The sequence below is a fragment of the Hordeum vulgare genome, chromosome 3H, assembly GCF_904849725.1.
Source record: "Hordeum vulgare subsp. vulgare chromosome 3H, MorexV3_pseudomolecules_assembly, whole genome shotgun sequence".
NCBI classification, from domain to species: domain Eukaryota; kingdom Viridiplantae; phylum Streptophyta; class Magnoliopsida; order Poales; family Poaceae; genus Hordeum; species Hordeum vulgare.
The window spans coordinates 565,851,848-565,858,348 of NC_058520.1; the positions used below are offsets into that span (position 1 = coordinate 565,851,848).

Genomic DNA, 6,501 nt, shown 5'->3' on the forward strand with positions numbered 1-6,501 from the left:
CACTCTGAAATTCCTTGAACTTTTCAAACTTCTCAGATTTGTGCTTCATCAAGTAGATATACCCATACCTACTCAAATCATCGGTGAGAGTGAGAACATAACAATAGCCACCGCGATCTTCAATGTTCATTGGACCACACACATCAGTATGTATTATTTCCAATAAGTCGGTTGCTCTCTCCATTATTCCTGAGAATGGAGTCTTAGTCATCTTGCCCATGAGGCACGGTTCGCATGTGTCAAATGATTCAAAGTCAAGAGACTCTAATAGTCCATCAGTATGGAGCTTCTTCATGCGCTTAACACCGATATGACCAAGGCGGCAGTGCCACAAGTATGTGGGACTATCATTATCAACTTTACATCTTTTGGTACTCACACTATGAATATGTGTAACATGATGATCGAGATTCATCAAGAATAAACCATTCACCAGCGGAGCATGACCATAAAACATATCACACATATAAATAGAACAACCATTATTCTCTGACTTAAATGAGTAGCCGTCTCGCATTAAGCAAGACCCTGATACAATATTCATGCTCAAAGCTGCTACTAAATAACAATTATTAAGTTTTAAAACTAATCCCGATGGTAGATGTAGAGGTAGCGTGCCGACGGCGATCACATCGACCTTGAAGCCATTCCCGACGCGCATCGTCACCTCGTCGTTTGCCAGTCTCCGCTTATTCCGCAGTTCATGCTTTGAGTTGAAAATGTGAGCAACAACACCGGTATGAAATACCCAGGAGCTACTACGAGCGCTGGTAAGGTACACATCAATAACATGTATATCACATATACCTTTAACGTTGTCGGCCTTCTTGTCCGCTAAGTATTTGGGGCAGTTCCGCTTCCAGTGACCCTTTCCCTTGCAATAGAAGCACTCAGTCTCAGGCTTGGGTCCATTCTTTTTCTTCTTCCCACCATCTGGCTTACCGGGCGCGACAACGACTTTGCCGTCTTTCTTGAAGTTCTTCTTACCCTTGCCCTTCTTGAAACTAGTGGTTTTGTTGACCATCAACACTTGATGCTCTTTCTTGATTTCTACTTTTGCAGACTTGAGCATCGAGTACAACTCGGGAATGGTCTTCTCCATCCCTTGCATGTTGTAGTTCAGCACAAAACCTTTGTAGTTTGGTGGGAGAGATTGGAGGATTATGTCAATTATAGCATCATCCGGAAGTTCGACTCCAAGTGAAGTCAGACGACCGTGTAACCCAGACATTTTGAGTATGTGCTCACTGACAGAACTGTTCTCCTCCATCTTAGAGCTAAAGAACTTGTCGGAGACTTCATATCTCTCGACACGGGCATGTGCTTGAAAAACTAGCTTCAGCTCTTGGAACATCTCATATGCACCGTGTTGCTCAAAACACCTTTGGAGCCCCGTTTCCAAACTGTATAACATGCCACACCTAACCAGAGAGTAGTCATCACTCCGCGTTTGCGAGACGTTCAGAATGTCCTGGGCTGCTGCAGGAGCGGGAGGGTCACCTAGCGGCGCATCAAGGACATAAGCCTTTTTAGCTGCTTCAAGGATGAGCTTCAAGTTGCGAACCCAGTCCGCATAGTTGCTACCATCATCTTTCAGCTTGTTTTTCTCTAGGAATGCGTTGAAATTGAGGTTGACGTTGGCCATCTACAATATTTATAAAGACAACTTTTAGACTAAGTTCATGATAATTAAGTTCATCTAATAAAATTAAGTATGAACTCCCACTTAAATCAACATCCCTCTAGTCATCTAACTGATACATGATCCATGTTGACTAACCCGTGTCCGATCATCACGTGAGACGGACTAGTCACCATGGTGAGCAACTTCATGCTGATCGTATTCAACCATACGACTCATGTTCGACCTTTCGGTCTCTTGTATTCGAGGTCATGTCTGTACATGCTAAGCTCGTCGAGTCAACCTAGGTGTTTCGCGTGTGTAAATCTGGCTTACACCCGTTTTATGCGAACGTTAGAATCTATCACACCCGATCATCACGTGGTGCTTCGAGACAACGATCCTTCGCAACGGTGCACACTTAAGGGAATACGTTCTCGAAATTTTAAGAGGGATCATCTTATTATGCTACCGTCTTTCTAAGCAATAAGATGAAAAACATGATAAACATCACAATGCAATCATATAGTGACATGATATGGCCATTATCATCTTTGCTCTTTCGATCTCCATCTTCAGGCATCGCATGATCATCATTGTCACCAGCGTGACACCATGATCTCCATCATCGTGTCTCCGTGAAGTCGTCACGCCAACTACTACTATCACTACTACTATAGCTAACCGTTAGCAATGAAGTAAAAGTAGCAAGCACATGGCGTTGCATCTCATACAATAAATTAAGACAACTCCTATGGCTCGTGCCGGTTGTCATACTCATCGACATGCAAGTCATGAAACCTATTACAATAACATGATCATCTCATACATCATACATGCAACATCACAACTTTGGCCATATCACATCACATGTCAAACCCTGCAAAAACAAGTTAGACGTCCTCTAATTGTTGTTGCAAGTTTTACGTGGCTGATTTGGGTTTCTAGCAAGAACGCTTTCTTACCTACGTGACAGCCACAACGATGATATGCCAAGGCTATTTACCCTTAATAAGGACCCTTTTCATCAAATCCAATCCGACTAGAGTAGAAGAGACAGACACCCGCTAGCTACCTTTATGCACGGTGTGCATGTCTGTCGGTGGAACCAGTCTCACGTAAGCGTACGTGTAATGTCGGTCCGGGCCGCTTCATCCCACAATACTGCCGGAAAAGAATAAGACTAGTAGCGGCAAGCAATTGACAAATCATCGCCCACAACCTTTTGTGTTCTACTCGTGCATAGAATCTACGCATAGAAAACCTGGCTCGGATGCCACTGTTGGGTAACGTAGCATAAATTCAAAAAAATTCCTACGCATATTCACATCTTCCTATGGAGAGACCAGCAACGAGAGAGGGGTGAGTGCATCTTCATACCTTTGAAGATCGCTAAGCGGAAGCGTTGCTAGAACGCGGTTGATGGAGTCGTACTCCCGGCGATTCAGATCGCGGTGTGATTCCGATCTAGTGCCGAACCACGGCACCTCCGCGTTCAACACACGTGCAGCCCGGTGACGTCTCCCGCACCTTGATCCAGCAAGGAGGAGGGAGAGGTTGGGGAAGATCTCCGACAGCACGACGGCGTGGTGTCGATGGAGAGACGAGGTCTCCCGGCAGGGCTTCGCCAAGCACCGGCACACAGGAGGAGAAAGAAGAGCAGGGCTGCGCCGAGGGAGAGGAATATTGGTGTCCCCAACAGCCCAAAGTGCCCACTATATATAGGGGAGGGAGGGGCTTCGCCCCCCTTGAGGGTTTCCCTCACCTGGGAGGGGCATCACCCCTAGATGGGGGGAGGTGCGGCGGCCAGGAGGGGAGGAGGGGTGGCGCACCCTTTTGGTGGGCCTTAGGCCCACCTACGCTAGGGTTTCCCCTCCCCTCTCCCTTCTTCTTGCGCCATGGGCTGAGTGTGGGGGTGCACCAGCCCACCTACGGGCTGGTTCCCTCCCGCACTTGGCCCATCTAGCCTCCCGGGGTCGTGGCCCCCTTCCGATGGACCCCCGGGGCCACTTCCGGTGGTCCCGGTGGTCCCGGTATGTTACCGGCGACGCCCGAAACACTTCCGGTGTCCAAAACCATCCGTCCTATATATCAATCTTTACCTCCGGACCATTCCGGAGCTCCTCGTGACGTCCGGGATCTCATCCGGGACTCCGAACAACTTTCGATAACCTTGTATAACAATTCCCTATAACCCTAGTGTCATCGAACCTTAAGTGTGTAGACCCTACGGGTTCGGGAGACAGGCACACATGACCGAGACACCTCTCCGGCCAATAACCATCAGCGGGGTGTCGATACCCATGGTGGCTCCCACTTTCTCCACGATGATCTCATCGGATGAACCATGATGTCAAAGATTCAATCAATCCCGTATACAATTCCCTTTGTCTGTCGGTATAGAACTTGCCCGAGATTCGATCATCGGTATACCTATACCTTGTTCAATATTGTTACCGGTAAGTCTCTTTACTCGTTCCGTAGCACTTCATCGTGTGACTAACTCCTTAGTCACATTGAGCTCATGATGATGTTCTACCGAGTGGGCCCAGAGATACCTGTCCGTCACACGGAGTGACAAATCCCGATCTCGATTCATACCAACACAACAGTTACTTTCAGAGGTATCTGTAGTGCACCTTTATAGTCACCCAGTTACGTTGTGACGTTTGATACACCCAAAGCACTCCTACGGTATCCGGGAGTTGCACAATCTCACAGTCGAAGGAAAAGACACTTGACATTAGAAAATCTTTAGCATACGAACAATAAGATCTAGTACTATGCTTAGGATTGGGTCTGGTCCATCACATCATTCTTCCAATGATGTGATCCCGTTATCAATGACATCCAATGCCCATGATCAGGAAACCATGATCATCTATTGACTAATGAGCTAGCCAAGTAGAGGCTTGCTAGGGACACATTGTGATCTGTTTATTCACACATGTATTACTGTTTCCTGTTAATACAATTATAGCATGAACAATAGACGATTATCATGCACAAGGAAATATGATAATAACCATTTTATTATTGCCTCCAGGGCATATGTCCAACAGACACCACTACCCCCCTATCTTAGCGTGATGCGAGTCGAGGTGGACGTCGTCGCGGTAGCAACGACGGACACCGAGACGAGCATGTGACACCACTGCCCTGTGTCTTAGCATAACACGAGTCGAGGCGGACGTCGTCGCGGTAGCGACGACGGACGCCGAGGCGAGCCCGTGACACCACTACCCCCGTGTCTTAGTGTAACGCGAGTCGAGGCATACGTCGTCGCGGTAGCAACGACGGACGCCGAGACAAGCCCTTGACACCACTGCCCCCGTGTCTTAGCATAACGCGATTCGAGGCGGACGTCGATGCAGTAGCGACGACGGACACTGAGACGAGCCCGTGACACCAGTGCCCCCTTGCTTAGCGTAACGCGAGACGAGGCGGACGTCGTCGTGGTAGCGACGACAGACAACGAGAAGAGCCCGTGACACACTGCCCCTGTCTTAGCATAACGCGAGTCGAGGCAGACATCGTCGCGGTAGGGACGACGGACAACGAGACGAGCCCGTGACACCCCTTCCCCCCTATCTTAGCATAATGCGAGTCGATCGAGGCAGATGTCGTCGCGGTAGCGACGACGGACGTCGAGCCGAGCCCGTTACACCACTGCCCCCTGTCTTAGCGTAATGCGAGTCGAGGCGGACGTTGTCGCGGTAGCGACGCAGGACGTCGAGACAAGACCGTGGCACCACTTCCCTCCTGTATTAGCATAACGCGAGTCGAGGTGGACGTCGCCGATGTAGCATCGACGGACGCCGAGACGAGCCCGTGACACCACTGCCCACATGTCTTAGCGTAACGCGAGTCGAGGCGGGCGTCGTCGCGGTAGAGACGACGGCCGCCGAGACAAACATGTGACACCACTGCCCCCCTGTCTTAGCGTAACACGAGTCAAGGCATACTTCGTCGCCGTAGCAACGACGGACGCCGAGACGAGCCCGTGACACTACTGCCCCCTGTCTTACCGTAACGCGAGTCGAGGCAGACGTCGTCGCGGTAGCAACGACGGACGCCGTGATGACCCCGTGACGAGCTTGTGACAACACTGCACCCTGTCTTAGGTAGTGCGAGTCAAGGCAGACGTCGTCGCGGTAGCGAGGACGGACGCCCAGACGAGCTCGTGACAACACTGCCCCTTGTCTTAGCGTAACGCGAGTCGAGGCAGACATCATTGGAGTAGCGATGACGGACGCCCAGACGAACCCGTGACAACACTGCCCCCTGTCTTAGCGTAACACGAGTCGAGGCGGACGTCGTCGCGGTAGCGATGACGGACGCCGAGACGAGCATGTGACACCACTTCCCCCCTGTCTTAGCGTAACGTGAGTCGAGGCGGATGTCGTAGCGGTAGCTACAACGGACGCCGAGACGAGACCGTAACACGAGTGCCCCCCCTGTCATAGCGTAACACGAGTCGAGTCGGACTTCATCGCGGTAGCGACGACGGACGCCGAGACGAGCCCGTGACACCACTGCCCCCCCTGTCTTACCGTAATGGGAGTCGAGGCAGACGTCGTCGTGATAGCGACGACGGACGCCGAGATGAGCCCGTGACACCACTGGCCCCCTATCTTACCGTAATGCGAGTCGATGCGTACGTCGTCGCGGTAGCGACGTCGGACACTGAGGCGAGCACGTGACACCACTGCCCCCCTGTCTTAGCGTAACGTCAGTCGAGACGGATGTCGTTGCTGTAGCGATGACGGACCGCGAGACGAGCCCGTGACATCAGTGCCCCCTGTCTTAGCGTTACGCGAGTCGAGGCGGATGTCATCGCGGTAGCGAAGACGGACGTCGAGACTAGCCCGTGACACCAT

At 50.9% G+C, this 6,501-nt stretch overlaps 1 pseudogene; it reads right to left on the reverse strand.

The window, feature by feature from the left end:
- Positions 1-6,501, reverse strand: part of LOC123442045 — a 29,509-nt pseudogene extending 23,008 nt beyond the window's left edge.